Consider the following 16875-nt stretch of genomic DNA (forward strand, 5'->3'; position numbering starts at 1 on the left):
TTTGAATGCTTCTCAAATTTACTGTTTTTTGCTATTTTGCAACGATCGTATATAATTTACCGAACAAACAGTAACCTGGTGAGCTTGTAGGTTATAATCAAAACCGAACAAGTCAAGTCATTAACCCGAAGTCCTAATTAGAATAATCCTATTCGTTTTTTAAACTGGTTAAGGGATTAACCAACATCCCTATACAGGGTGTCCCACGACGAAAGACATCGATTGATATTGGAAAAAGTATAAATAGGAGAGTTTAGAAAATTTGACAGGATACTGATGGGGGCATGCCCAATCTGACTAAAATATTTTCAAGATGGTTGCACTTCCGTTTATACCGGAAGTCGATCACAACTCTCTTATTTTAAATAGAACACCCTATATATTATTACATATTTGGATTCCTCACAAAATTCTAGCCGTTTTCGAAATATTTGATGTTTTTCCAAAGAAGTGACAGTTGCAACGCTCAACATATTTTTGTACTCTGTCAAAACCGTAATTTATTTTGCAATGAAACTTTGGGTTGTTGTAAATAAAGAATCGTTTTATTAAACTGAGGTGCGTAATGAGCCATTTGTAAACAAGGTCGTCAAAAAAAAATCATAAACCTGCCACTAAAAACAATGAAAAATTTCAAGTTTTTTTAAATAGAAACCCATATTTTTTATGACGGAATCATTTTGAGCATTAAAAATTACTATACGTTTCAATTTACTTGCCTATAACAAAATCCAACCCATTTCGTTTTATTTGAGAATAAACATTTTTTTATTATGCTGCACAGTTGGGATTATCTGGTATTCTAGTTGGTCATGCTTTTGACACACGGTGATATTGGAGACCTGCAGAGCATGTTAATAACACTAGTTTTGAGTGTTTTGACAACTGCAAATCGTCGCGGTTACGTTATTCCAACCAAGATTACTTAAATCTGTTTATTATTTACGGAGAATGTGATAAAGTTGTGAGTAGAACATGTGAGGTATTTGCCGCTCGTTATCCAGAAAAACCAAAGCCATCACCAAAAGCTGTAAAGCAAATAATTGAATATTTTAAAAATACGGGATCTGTGAAGAGAAAAGCTATTAAAACAAAACCAATCCTTAATAATACAAATGTAGAAATTGCAATTTTGGGCTATTTTGTTGCAAATCCAACTTCGTCAATAAGACAAGTTTCCGTAGAATCAGGCATATCCAAAAGCTCAATTCAGAGGATCCTGAAGAAACATAAATTTCACCCTTTTTCATTTAAATTAGTGCAACACTTAAAAGAGGTTGAATTTCCGAAGAGATTGGTTTTTAGTGAGTTTTTGCTGACTAGTCACTATGGAGAAGAATGGGCCTATCCCACATATCATAAATTTTTGTTTTAATGACTGGAATCGAAAGAATAGGATCAAAAAACTAATTTTTCATATTCTTGAAGAAAAAAATTATGGTCGTAAATGTTGCTACATTAGTTTGAATTTGTCCATTAAATTTAAAAGATCTGTTTTGGCGCGCATGTGACGTATGTAATTCTGGGCGATTTTATTGGCTGTTGCACGCCATCTGTTTCACTTCTTGTCGCTGATTGGTTGATAGTGTAGTACGTCACCGGCGGCGGGCGTTTTAAACATGAGATTAATGTAGTTTTTATCATCATTTTTTTTCTATTTAGACTTAATATTTTTGAAAACAAAAAAATACGGGTATAATATTTTCAATCCGTCTTTGTAGTTATGAAATAAAAAAAAATTGTGGGACAGGCCCATTGTTTTTGAATAATATTATTTAGAGTGACGAGGCCAAATTCACTAAAAATGGAATGTTCAATAGACATAATTCACACTACTGGTGTGACATAAATTCACACGTAATTAGAGAGAGAAATTTTCAAGAAATCTGGAATTTTAATAATAAAAAATGTTTATTCCGAAATAAAACGAAATGGGTTGGATTTAGGTATAGGCAAGTAAATTGAAACGTATACTAATTTTTAATGCTCAAAATGATTCCGTCATAAAAAATGTGGATTTCTATTTAAAAAACTTGAAATTTTTCATTTTTTTATAGTGACAAGTTTATGATTTTTTTTTGACGACCCTGTACCTATACAAATGATTCAATAGGCATTTACGAATATTCTACCGGTAGATACCTGTTTAACCTAGAGCGTTCGAAAATTGTTTTTGGTAACTACTATTGCCGTTCTGAAATTGTACCCATATACCGAATATATGTACCCGGTTTATGATTTATGGATCAATCGAGAAGTTCCGTCGGTAAATTAAGAAAAAAGTGACTTTTGACAGGTTTTCCATTAAAATTTAGAATCATAGCATCAAAAATTAGTTTATGTTTGACGGTTTGTCGGTTTGTTCTTCAGTTTAGCTACCTTATGAGATTGACCTGTTAAATTAAAATGGATATTGGAATATGTTCTGTTTGCGAGATGGAGGGAGAGTATGCCGATATTATAAAACATTTCAACAATGAATATCAAAGACATATGAGGAATAGGAATACCAATCGCGTTCTAAAATTCATTCAACCGTAATGAACCAGATCCTTAAAAGTTACACCGATTGTGGAAAACGGTGGAATTAGCAGGTATAATTTTCATAAATGCCTATTATGCACCCTCAGTTTAATAAAACGATCCTTTATTTACAATAACCCAAAGTTTCATTGCAAAATGAAATACGGTTTTGACAGAGTACAAAAATATGTTGAGCGTTGCAACTGTCACTTTTTTGGAAAAACATCAAATATTTCGAAAACGGCTAGAGATAGGCATAAGGCATTGTACAGGGTGATTGATTGAATTTTGACCACCCCCTTAACTTCCATAATTTTGATTTTAGCAAAAAAGGTTAAATACAAAACTAGAAGATATTTAGGTCTACTTTATTTTTAGATAAACAGTTATTATACAGGGTGTCCCAAATTTGAGTAACGAACCAAACTTATGTTTTTTTAAATAGAATGACCAACTTTTTATCCGATATTTGAATTCTACGTTAAATTCTAGGCCTAATTGATGTAAAATGTCTGTATCCATATTCAACTGTTTCCGCAGCAGCGTCCTTGATTGATTGAATTTTGACCACCCTCTTAACTTCTTTAATTTTGATTTTAGCAAAAAACGTTAAATACAAAACTAGTAGATATTTAGGTCTTACTACTTACTCTTAGATAAAGAGTTATTATACAGGGTGGCCCAAATTTAAGTAGCCAAACATGTTTTTTTTAAATACAATGACCAAGTTTTTAATCTATATTTTAATTCTACGTCAAATTCTAGGCCTAATTGATGTAAAATGTCTGTATCGATATTCAAATGTTTTCGCAGCAGAGTCCTTGATTGATTGAATTTTAACCACCCCCTTAACTTAACGTATTTTTGATTTTAGTAAAAAAACTAGTTGTATCAACAGTTATAGATATTTGGGTGTACTTTTACTCTTATATAAATAGTTATTATACAGGCTGCCCCAAATTTGAGTAACTAAATTAAACTTTAATCACATAGTCGAGGAAACATTGTTAAAGTAACAGATGCTGCGGAAACAGTTGAATATCGATACAGACATTTTACATCAATTCCTAAAATTTGACGTATAATGCAAATATCGGATAAAAAGTTGGTCATTGTGTTTAAAAAAACATAAGTTTAGTTCGGTACTAAAATTTGGGACACCCTGTATAATAACTGTTTATCTAAGAATAAAGTAGACCTAAATATCTTCTAGTTTTATATTTAACGTGTTTTGCTAAAATCAAAATTAAAGAAGTTAAGGGGGTGGTCAAAATTCAATCAATCAAGGACGCTGCTGCGGAAACAGTTGAATATGGATACAGACATTTTAAATCAATTAGGCCTAGAATTTGACGTAGAATTCAAATATCGGATAAAAAGTTGGTCATTCTATTTAAAAAAACATAAGTTTGGTTTATTACTCAAATTTGGGACACCCTGTATCATAACTGTTTATCTAAGAATAAAGTAGACCTAAATATCTTCTAGTTTTATATTTAACGTGTTTTGCTAAAATCAAAATTATGGAAGTTAAGGGGGTGGTCAAAATTCAACCAATCACCCTGTACACAAAAGTTGGTCAGAATTTTGTGAGGAATCCAAATATGTAATAATATATAGGGTGTTCTATTTAAAATAAGAGAGTTGTGATCGACTTCCGGTATAAACGGAAGTGCAACCATCTTGAAAATATTTTAGTTAGATTGGGCATGCCCACATCAGTATCCTGCCAAATTTAGGTTTTGAATGCTTTTCTCAAATTTACTGTTTTTTCCTATTTTCCAACGATCGTATATAATTTACCGAACAAACAGTAACCTGGTGAGCCTGTAGGTTATAATCAAAATCGAACAAGTCAAGTCATTAGCTCGAAGTCCTAATTAGGCTTCGCTAATCTGGCCGTTTCGTGTAAAATTAGCTTCAGAATAGTTGAATTTACGGAACGCACATTAATTTACGTCAAAGTACACATATTTTTCGTTGACGCTTTGGCTTTGAGAGATAGTTTTTGTGCGGCGACAGCGGCGCCCCCTGGTCCCAGAACCCCATTACGGTCTATTTGAATAGAAAAATGCACGCGGTCCAAACGGCGGGGCAAACGAATATGCGCTTTACGAGATTTCGGTTGTAATTTTTCAACGGTTGCGTCGACTCTAAAAACACGTCGATAGAGCCGAGTTTGGTGCGTAAAACTGCGCCGGACCCAACCTTAGTGATTTTACGGTTCGGTTTTGGGATCCTGGAGCCATTTTGCTTCGTGCCCGAAATCGATCCCAGAAAGGGAGGGACTGAATGCCGCGCATGCATTCAGTTTTATCTCTTTTTCTGTCTTACGCGTCTCTCGCTTCTACACCCGCGTTCAATCGACTTCTCGACTCTTACTTTCGGACGATCTCTTTTGTGCCCGTTTCTCTTCTCTCTCTCTCTCCAACACGTGCAATTGCCCTTGTTGCGGAGCAATGTTCTCGTCGAAGGTTGTGTCTTGCTTGGCTACCGACTGGACTCTGGTCTGCGAAATATTGGCAAAGGAAAATTATGAATGTGACTTTTTTTTCCTTTTATTGGCCACGCACTTTTATTTTTATCCAAATAAAATGGAAAAATGGTGGTGGAAACGACAACACTATACAGGGACGGATTTCATTTAAAGTCACTGGATATTTTCCACTTTTGGTTTTAGTTAGTGATGCGTAAATTACCGGTAAAGTAAATATTTTACTTTACCAAGAAAATTTGATCGGTAAATTACCAGTAAGTAACTGATTTGTGTTTCTGGTAGTTCAAACTTTGACACCGCTTTTCTCCCTGACTGTACCAAATTTTGTAGTGTTTTTCCATGTTATTAGATAGAAAATTTAATGAGGATTCCAAAAATGTGCTACATTCAATTTCGCAGTCCAAGTGGGTTTTACAGGCGATTTTGTTTCTGTTCTTTCAAACTGTGTTTCTGACAATTTAAAAACTTTGACAACCCTGTCTCCCTGACTGTACCAAAGTGAATTTCCATGTTATTAGATAGGAAATTTAATGAGGATTCCAAAAATGTGCTTAAAATAGTCATTTTCGGAGTCCAAGTGGGGTTTACAAGCGATTTTGTTTCTGTTTTTTCAAACTGTGTTTCTGACAAATTAAAAACTTTGACAACCCTGTCTCCCTGACTGTACTAAATTTTGCAGTGTTTTTCCATTTTGTTAGATAGAAAATTTAATGAGGATTCCAAAAATGTTCTTAAAACAGGCATTTTCACAGTCCAAATGGGTTTTACAGGCGATTTTGTTTCTGTTCTTTCAAACTGTGTTTCTAACAATTTAAAAACTTTGACAACTCTGTCTCCCTGACTGTACCAAATTTTGTAGTGTTTTTCCATGTTGTTAGATAGGAAATTTAATAAGAATTCCAAAAATCTGCTTAAAACAGTCATTTTCTTAATCCAAGTGGGTTTTACAGGCGATTTTGTTTCTGTTCTTTCAAACTGTGTTTCTGACAATTTAAAAACTTTGACACCGCTTTTCTCCTTGACTGTACCAAATTTTGTATTGTTTTTTCACGTTGTTGGATAGGAAATTTAATGAAAATTCCAAAAATGTGCTTAAAACAGTCATTTTCTTAATTCAAGTGGGTTTTACAGGCGATTTTGTTTCTGTTCTTTCAAACTGTGTTTCTGACAATTTAAAAACTTTGACACCGCTTTTCTCCTTGACTGTACCAAATTTTGTATTGTTTTTTCACGTTGTTGGATAGGAAATTTAATGAAAATTCCAAAAATGTGCTTAAAACAGTCATTTTCGTAGTCCAAGTGGGTTTTACAGGCGATTTTGTTTCTGTTCTTTCAAACTGTGTTTCTGATAATTTAAAAATGTTGACACCGCTTTTCTCCCTGACAGTACTAAATTTTGCAGGGATTTTCAATGTTACTAGATAGGAAATTTAATGAGGATTCCAAAAATGTGCTTAAAACAGTCATTTTCTCACTCCAAGTGTGTTTTACAGGCGATTTTCTTTCTATTCTTCCAAACTGTGTTTCTGACAATTTAAAAACTTTGACAACCTTGTCTTTCTGACTGTACCAAATTTTGTATTATTTTTTCATGTTGTTGGATAGGAAATTTAATGAGAATTCCAAAAATGTGCTTAAAACAGTCATTTTCGTAGTCCAAGTGGGTTTTATAGGCGATTTTGTTTCTGTTCTTCCAAACTGTGTTTCTGACAATTTAAAAACTTTGACAATCTTGTCTTTCTGACCGTACCAAGTTTTGTAGTGTTTTTCCATGTTGTTAGATAGGAAATTTAATGAGGATTCCAAAAATGTGCTTAAAACAGTCATTTTCGTAGTCCAAGTGGTTTTACAGGCGATTTTGTTTCTGTTCTCAAACTGTGTTTCTGACAATTTAAAAACTTTGACAACCCTGTCTCCCTGACTGTACTAAATTTTGTAGTGTTTTTCCATGTTATTAGATAGGAAATTTAATGAGGATTTCAAAAATGTGCTTAAAACAGTCATTTTCGTAGTCCAAGTGGTTTTACAGGCGATTTTGTTTCTGTTCTCAAACTGTGTTTCTGACAATTTAAAAACTTTGACAACCCTGTCTCCCTGACTGTACTAAATTTTGTAGTGTTTTTCCATGTTATTAGATAGGAAATTTAATGAGGATTCCAAAAATGTGCTTAAAACAGTCATTTTCGTAGTCCAAGTGGTTTTACAGGCGATTTTGTTTCTGTTCTCAAACTGTGTTTCTGACAATTTAAAAACTTTGACAACCCTGTCTCCCTGACTGTACTAAATTTTGTAGTGTTTTTCCATGTTGTTAGATAGGAAATTTAATAAGAATTCCAAAAATCTGCTTAAAACAGTCATTTTCTTAATCCAAGTGGGTTTTACAGGCGATTTTGTTTCTGTTCTTTCAAACTGTGTTTCTGACAATTTAAAAACTTTGACACCGCTTTTCTCCTTGACTGTACCAAATTTTGTATTGTTTTTTCACGTTGTTGGATAGGAAATTTAATGAAAATTCCAAAAATGTGCTTAAAACAGTCATTTTCGTAGTCCAAGTGGGTTTTACAGGCGATTTTGTTTCTGTTCTTTCAAACTGTGTTTCTGATAATTTAAAAATGTTGACACCGCTTTTCTCCCTGACAGTACTAAATTTTGCAGGGATTTTCAATGTTACTAGATAGGAAATTTAATGAGGATTCCAAAAATGTGCTTAAAACAGTCATTTTCTCACTCCAAGTGTGTTTTACAGGCGATTTTCTTTCTATTCTTCCAAACTGTGTTTCTGACAATTTAAAAACTTTGACAACCTTGTCTTTCTGACTGTACCAAATTTTGTATTATTTTTTCATGTTGTTGGATAGGAAATTTAATGAGAATTCCAAAAATGTGCTTAAAACAGTCATTTTCGTAGTCCAAGTGGGTTTTATAGGCGATTTTGTTTCTGTTCTTCCAAACTGTGTTTCTGACAATTTAAAAACTTTGACAATCTTGTCTTTCTGACCGTACCAAGTTTTGTAGTGTTTTTCCATGTTGTTAGATAGGAAATTTAATGAGGATTCCAAAAATGTGCTTAAAACAGTCATTTTCGTAGTCCAAGTGGTTTTACAGGCGATTTTGTTTCTGTTCTCAAACTGTGTTTCTGACAATTTAAAAACTTTGACAACCCTGTCTCCCTGACTGTACTAAATTTTGTAGTGTTTTTCCATGTTATTAGATAGGAAATTTAATGAGGATTTCAAAAATGTGCTTAAAACAGTCATTTTCTTACTGCAAGTGGGTTTTACAGGCGATTTTGTTTATGTTCTTTCAAACTGTGTTTCTGGCAGTTTAAAAATTTTGACACCGCTTTTCTCCCTGATTGTACCAAATTTTGTACTGTTTTTCCATGTTACTAAATAGGAAATTTAATGAGGATTCCAAAAATGTGCTTAAAACAGTCATATTCGTAGTCCAAGTGGGTTTTACAGGCGATTTTGTTTATGTTCTTTCAAACTGTGTTTCTGACAAATTAAAAACTTTGACAGCGCTTTTCTCCTTGGCTGTACCAAATTTTGTATTGTTTTTTCATGTTATTAGATAGGAAATTTAATGAGGATTCCAAAAATGTGCTTAAAACAGTCATTTTCGTAGTCCAAGTGGGTTTTACAGGCGATTTTGTTTCTGTTCTTTCAAACTGTATTTCTGACAAATTAAAAACTTTGACAGCGCTTTTCTCCTTGGCTGTACCAAATCTTGTATTGTTTTTTCATGTTATTAGATAGGAACTTGGCTGTACCAAATCTTGTATTGTTTTTTCATGTTATTAGATAGGAAATTTAATGAGGATTCCAAAAATGTGCTTAAAACAGTCATTTTCGTAGTCCAAGTGGGTTTTACAGGCGATTTTGTTTCTGTTCTTTCAAACTGTGTTTCTGACAAATTAAAAACTTTGACAGCGCTTTTCTCCTTGGCTGTACCAAATTTTGTATTGTTTTTTCATGTTATTAGATAGGAAATTTAATGAGGATTCCAAAAATGTGCTTAAAACAGTAATTTTCGTAGTCCAAGTGGGTTTTACAGGCGATTTTGTTTCTGTTCTTTCAAACTGTATTTCTGACAAATTAAAAACTTTGACAGCGCTTTTCTCCTTGGCTGTACCAAATCTTGTATTGTTTTTTCATGTTATTAGATAGGAAATTTAATGAGGATTCCAAAAATGTGCTTAAAACAGTCATTTTCGTAGTCCAAGTGGGTTTTACAGGCGATTTTGTTTCTGTTCTTTCAAACTGTGTTTCTGACAAATTAAAAACTTTGACAGCGCTTTTCTCCTTGGCTGTACCAAATTTTGTATTGTTTTTTCATGTTATTAGATAGGAAATTTAATGAGGATTCCAAAAATGTGCTTAAAACAGTCATTTTCGTAGTCCAAGTGGGTTTTACAGGCGATTTTGTTTCTGTTTTTTCAAACTGTGTTTCTGACAATTTAAAAACTTTGACAACCCTGTTTCTCTGACTCTACCAAATTTTGTAGTGTTTTACCATCTTATTAGATAAGAAATTTAATGAGGATTCCAAAAATGTGATTAAAACAGTCACTTTCTCAATCCAAGTAGATTTTACAGGCTATTTTGTCCCTGGTCCCTTTAAACTGTGTTAAAATTTGGAACCACAATTACAACTGATTTAAACATTTGTTGCACCAAACCAGTTTTTCCTAAATAACTCGAAAACACTGAAAGTTACAAAAAAATTGCAAGAGACCAAAAATGTTTCTAATCAACTCCTTAACCCAACACCGTAAATTTGCAGGTCCGTTTTTGCTTCCAGTTTACAGGGTGTGCAAGAAAATTATGGTGGTTTACGATTTTTTTCATCCTGTACGAATTTTTTACTCTACACTATTTTAAAGAGGAGCTTAAAACGGTCCTTCTAACTGGTTGAACCACCCTAAAGTCCCAAATATAACTGAGTTACAGGGTGCTCAAACTGATTTGAACATTTGTTGCTAAATAACTTGAAAACGCTTACGTAAAATTCCAAGAGACTAAAAATGTTCCCATTCAACTCCTTAACTCAGAACTGTAAGCTTGTAGGACCATTTTTTGCTTCCAATATACCGGGTGTGCATGAAAATTATTGTGATTGACTGTTTTTGGTCACCCTGTGTATATAATTTTTTGCTCAACACCACTCAAACGTATATAGTTTGATAATTGTACAACAGTTTGATCACTGACATTGTTAGTTAGGTTAGGGTGGTTGTAGAATAGACTAAGAAAATCTGGCATTTTCCCATATGATCAACTCTTGACAGTTAGTTGGCACTTGACAGTTGGGTTGGGTATTGATAAGCCGATGCTTTAACCAATACTAACTTTAATGCCAGATTCTTCTTTAAATAACTCTCTATACTTTATAGAGAATGTCACAACTTAAAATGTGACCTAAGGCAACAGTTATCAGGTTGCAACGGTTCAAGTTCACCTGTAAAAGTCACTTAAATTGAGACACCCTGTATACAAAGTTCTTGGTCCAAACTAACGAGAGTGCAGCCATCATCATCGCCTTTTACTATAGCCTCTATATAAACTGAAAACAAGCAACAAGGATAGCCTAATCACATTTACATAAAAAGCTTCTAAATCGAGGGAGATGGCATACATGCAGGGGGGCAGAGGGGGGTTAGAAAGTCTATGCACAAGAGGGACAGTTTTGTATTAATGACCGGGAAACAAAGAGGATAACAACGAGGTTTTGATGGGGAGGAAAGGTGAGGTTGAGAGAGATGGGTACAATTCACCGGCCAGGATTTAGGATAATTTGTTAGGCAGTTGCCATAATGTTACTAGAGTGACGTAAATGCATACGTAAATTGTAGGTGCTTTTATTTAAAGAAAATAGGAGTTTTGAAGCAATTTGTTTAGTACCAATAGCAAATGCACAAAAAAATAATTATTTGGTATAAAAAAAACTCACAGTTATCGCCTTCTACATCAAAATGACGTCACGAGGCACGTCCCGTCGCCTAAAATCCTTACTAAGCGAATTCGCGATTTGTCCAATTTTAATACTGTAATTCACTGTCAATTCTTTGTTTAAATATTAGTCAAAACTTCATGAAAATTGTCAAAAATGTTTTCAATTGTCCTAAAATCTTCGAAAATTTGCTTAAAATGGTCAGAAATTCAATTGCCCTAAAACCCTACGAAAACTATTTAAAATGATCAGAAACTTGTAAATATGATTTAAAATTCTTTAGGACAAGTGTCCTAAACCTTAGAACAATCGTTTATAATGGCCAGAGTCCACTAAACACTAGTGAAAACTCCCTAAAAATTTGTCAGAGGCCTTTTCAATTGTCCTAAACCTTCGAAAATTTGTTCAAAATGGCCAGAAACCTCTAAATATTAACGAAAACCACCTAGATTTGTCAAAGACTCCTTCAACTGTCCTAAAACCCTAGGAAAATTGTTAAAAATGAGCAGAAGCTTCTAAATACTAGTGAAAACTTCCTAAAAATTGTCAGAGGCCTTTTCAATTGTCCTAAACCTTCGAAAATTGGTTTAAAATGGTCAGAAACCTCTAAATATTAACGAAAAGCTCCTGGATTTGTCAAACCTCCTTCAATTGTCCTAAAACCCTAGGAAAATTGTTAAAAATGAGCAGAAGCTTCTAAATACTATCGAAAACTTCCTAGAAATTGTCAGAGAACACCACAAGTGACCTAAACCTTAGAGCAATCGTTTATAATGGCCAGAGGCCTCTAAATATTAACGAAAACCTCCTAGATTTGTCAAAGACTCCTTCAATTGTCCTAAAACCCTAGGAAAATTGTTCAAAATGAGCAGAAGCTTCTAAATACTATCGAAAACCTCCTAAAAATTGTCAGAGAACACCACAAGTGTCTTAAACCTTAGAACAATCGTTTATAATGGCCAGAGGCCTCTAAACACTAGTGAAAACTTCCTAAAAATTGTCAGAGGCCTTTTCAATTGTCCTAAACCTTCGAAAATTGGTTTAAAATGGTCAGAAACCTCTAAATATTAACGAAAAGCTCCTGGATTTGTCAAACCTCCTTCAATTGTCCTAAAACCCTAGGAAAATTGTTAAAAATGAGCAGAAGCTTCTAAATACTATCGAAAACCTCCTAAAAATTGTCAGAGAACACCACAAGTGTCTTAAACCTTAGAACAATCGTTTATAAGGGCCATGGGCCTCTAAACACTAGTGAAAACCTCCTAAAAATTGTCAAAGGCCTTTTCAATTGTCTTAAACCTTAGAAAACTTGTTCAAAAAGACTACTTAATGAAATATTCGACTGTAGCACGTACTATTTTGACTAGTTAGGTAATTTAGCAACTGAAATTCCATCTTGAAACCATTCAAATTTCATCAATAAGACAGTCGATTCCACATCACAAGAAATTAGAGGGTAATGAAAATTTTGGAATAAGACCAAAAATGTTCAGAATGACTTTCTGCACCCAGTCGACTAGGTTTTCACCAACTCCGTCACAACTAGCAGAGTGTCAGTTTAAAATTTGTTAAAGTGAACAAAAAAATAATTAAACAAGCAAAGGCAGAATTAATAATCACACTGAAACATCAGACACACAAGCGCTAAACGAAGCCGAAGTGAAACGTGCCTCGTGACGACACTGCGTCGTTTTGGTTGCATTTAAACTTCAATTACTGACAAATTCGCTATGCCTTGACAGAAATAGGAAAAACTTAATTATTTTCCAGTAGAGGTGTGTGTGTCTACCAAGCCTTAATTTGCAACTTTCCAGTTTGCGGTAGTTTCCGGCTACTCTGCCATGTAACCGAACACCGCAATTCTAATAATAGCAGAAGCGAATGTTAGACATATTTCAGGAGTGTTGCGGTTTCTCCTTGCCTTTGCCGCTCCCTGCTTCATGAAATCGGACAGAGATGGATTGATTAAGCCTTCACTACCCGATTGCTTTCTCATTCTCCCCGTTTCCGATTTAAATTTATGGTCGCCTTGTTTGATGTACGAGTCTGTCCGCCATCTGACACTAAACTGCACTCTATGCAGTATATGAGAGCCTTTTTGTTCAGAAAATTTCATTAAAATATTTCACAGTAAAACACTTAAATGTGATCAGATTCAGTCTCAGAAAATGAGCAAACTTAACCTTAAAAAGACAATCGATATAAATTAGTATGTATAGTAATTAATTATTTCAGTTGGTAACTGTATAATTTCATCAAATTCACTGATTTCACTAATAAAGTACTCGATTTCAGCATTTCAAACATTTTTTCATTTTACAGCTTTAAACCATTCAAATTTCATTAATAAACAATCCATTTCACATTTTGAAATATGCCATTTTATCGGTTAATATTTTAAATTAAGTATTATAAAATATTAAAAAAACATTTAAGATTCTAAAATTTAAAGTAATAATAGTCAAAATTAGGAAAATATGTAATTTCACTAACAAAATACTTGATTTCAGCATTTGAAACATGACAATATCATTACTCTGATGGTTTAGTTATGTTAGGTTAGGTTAGGTTTAGGTTAGACAAACTAAGTGAAATTTCATCTTGAAACCATTGAAATGTTACTAATAAAACCGTGGATTTTCAAATAAAATGTTTATTTTCAGCATTTCAATCAGAAATAATCAGGAATATTTCCCACACTTCAATTCGGTTATTTTACAGCTTGAAACCATTAAAATTTCACCAATAAACAGTCTATTTCACATTTTAAAATATGCCATTTTATCGATTAATATTTTAAAGTAAGTAATATAAAATATTTCACAAAACATTCCAGATTCTAAAATTTAAAGTAATAATAGTCAAAATTAGGAAAATAAGTAATTTCACTAACAAAATACTTGATTTGTTATATAACACTTTAGTTAGGTTAGTTTACAGCTTGAAATCATTAAAATTTAACCAATAAACAGTCTATTTCACATTTTGAAATATGCCATTTCATCGATTAATATTTTAAAAACATTTAAGATTCTAAAATTTAAAGCAATAATAGTCAAAATTAGGAAAATAAGTAATTTCACTAACGAAATACTTGATTTCAGCATTTGAAACATGACAATATCATTACTCTGATAGTTTAGTTAGGTTAGGTTAGGTTAAGTTTAGGTTAGACACACTAAGTGAAATGTCAGTTTAAAACCATTCAAATTTCACCAATAAAACTGTCGATTTCAGATTTTAAAATAAACATATTTATCAGTCAGTTAATTTCAAATATTTTGGAAAATTTCCACTAATAATCCTTCAAATTTTATCTGGAAAACAGTTTATTTAAGTAATTTCAAATATTCTAACTGTAATTTAAAGTAATATTTTTTAAAATTTCATCAATGAAACAGATAATTTCACTGATAAAGTATTCAATATCAGCATTTGAAACATATTGGAATTTCATATTACTTCAGTTGAGTAATTTTAATTCGAGTTTTAAATCCACCAAGTGAAATTTCAGCATAAAACTATTTAAATTTCTTTTTAAAAATTAATTTTGAAATATTCACCAAATAACTTTTTAAATCAGGTTATTTCAAACTTTCAAATTTTCTAAATGAAATTTTCACTAAAAATTCACATAACAAGAAATTTGCAATCGTTTTTTCTGAAAAGTATAAACAAAATTAATGTAAATTAAATACGAATTTAACGTATTTGTGCAAAGGAATTATTCAAAAAATTAAAAGTTACTCATGTTTTCAGAAACAAGGACAACAAAGACCATCTTCAGACCAATGTTGCAGACATACATCAACTCACGGATGTTTGGTATGTATTTGAATGAAATTCATAGAAAGTAATTGAAAATATGCATATTTCTAAGTTAGTTACAACTTTTCTATGTACTTGACACTAACAACGAAACTAATGTCAATAATTGGATATTACGGGTTAAAATACAAAAAATAAAAAAAAGTTTTTTTATTTATGAAATCAGTTAGGAAGTTATAGTTTACAGTTTCAGTCAAAGCAAATTTTAATTTTTCTACGCTCTTATAATCGATTTTTTATTTCACCCTACATCAAAAAGTCGAGGGGAGTTAAATCAGGGATGCTCGCAGGCCATCTTGCTAGTTCCCGATACATATTACGTTCAGTGTGACCGGAAAGTTAACCAATTTTATCAGTAAATTTATGGTTATAGAAATTTGTTTGAAAAATTTTATTTTCCTGTCATGACTGTCATTAATTTCATTAGTCGTTCAAGTCATTTTCGGTCAATATTGTCAAAATAAAATCCTGAGAAATCCACAGTTTGACAGTCACAAACACAATTGCTTGTCAAACCCAGTTGGAGTGAGATAATGGGGGTTTTAAGCACATTTTTGGAATCCTCATTAAATTTCCTATCCAATAACCAGAAAAAACGATACAAAATTTGATACTGTTAGGGAGAAAACCGGTGTCAAAGTTTGGACTGACAGAAACACAGTTTGAAAAGACAGTCAGGGACAAAAACGTCTGGAAAACCCACTTGGAGTGAAAAATTGACAGTTCTAACGACATTTCTCAAATCGCTATTAAATTTCCGATCCAATAACCTAAAAAAACACTACAATATTTGGTACAATCAGGGAGAAAAGCGGTGTCAAAATGTAAACTGACAGAAACACAGTTTGAAATGACAGTGAGGGAAAAAATCGCCTGTAAAATTCATTTGGAGTGAGAAATTGACAGTTTTAACCTCATTTTATGAATCCCTATTCAATTTCCTATCCAATTACCAGAAAAAACACTACAAAATTTGGTACAGTCGGAGAGAAAAGCGGTGTCAAAGTTTGAACTGGCAGAAACACAGTTTGAAATGACACTCAGGGACAAAATCGCCTGTAAAATCCATTTGGAGTAAGAAATTGACAGTTTTAACCCCATTTTAACAATCCTCATTCAATTTCCTATCCAATAACCTAAAAAAACACTAAATATTTGGTACAGTCAGGGATAATAACGGTGTCAAAGTTTGGACTGACAGAAACACTGTTTGAAAAGACAGTCATAGAGAAAATAGCCTGAAAAACCCACTTGGAGTGAGAAATTGACAGTTTTAACCACATTTCTGAAATCGTCATTAAATTTCCGATCCAATAACCTAAAAAAACACTAAATATTTGGTACAGTCAGGGAGAAAAGCGGTGTCAAAGTTTGGACTGCCAGAAAGACATTTTGAAAAGACAGTCAGGGGCAAAATTGTCTGTAAAAACCATTTGGAGTAAAAAATTGACAGTTTTAACCACATTTCTGAAATCGTCATTAAATTTCCGATCTAATAACCTAAAAAAACACTAAATATTTGGTACAGTCAGGGAGAAAAGCGGTGTCAAAGTTTGAACTGGCAGAAACACAGTTTGAAAAGACACTCAGGGACAAAATCGCCTGTAAAATCCATTTGGAGTAAGAAATTGACAATTTTAATCACATTTCTGAAATCGCCATTAAATTTCCTATCCAATAACGTAGAAAACACTACAAAATTTGGTACAGTCAGGGAGAACAGCGGTGTCAAAGTTTGGACTGCCAGAAAGACATTTTGAAAAGACAGTCAGGGGCAAAATTGTCTGTAAAAAACCATTTGGAGTAAGAAATTGACAGTTTTAACCACATTTCTGAAAATGCCATTAAATTTCCGATCCAATAACCTAAAAAAACACTAAATATTTGGTACAGTCAGGGAGAAAAGCGGTGTCAAAGTTTGAACTGGCAGAAACACAGTTTGAAAAGACACTCAGGGACAAAATCGCCTGTAAAATCCATTTGGAGTAAGAAATTGACAATTTTAATCACATTTCTGAAATCGCCATTAAATTTCCTATCCAATAACGTAGAAAACACTACAAAATTTGGTACAG

At 32.9% G+C, this 16875-nt stretch overlaps 1 long non-coding RNA gene across 1 annotated transcript in view; it reads left to right on the plus strand.

The window, feature by feature from the left end:
- The window catches only part of LOC145729733 (uncharacterized), a 65878-nt gene that overhangs the window by 15125 nt on the left and 33878 nt on the right, over nucleotides 1–16875 (plus strand). Inside the window, exon 2 of the long non-coding RNA XR_014178459.1 lies at nucleotides 14732–14797. This is a non-coding gene — a long non-coding RNA (uncharacterized LOC145729733). The remainder of the gene's footprint in view (nucleotides 1–14731; nucleotides 14798–16875) is intronic.

This window comes from Ips typographus, linkage group LG5 (assembly GCF_016097725.1).
Source record: "Ips typographus isolate SLU linkage group LG5, UJ_Ityp_2.0, whole genome shotgun sequence".
NCBI lineage: Eukaryota > Metazoa > Arthropoda > Insecta > Coleoptera > Curculionidae > Ips > Ips typographus.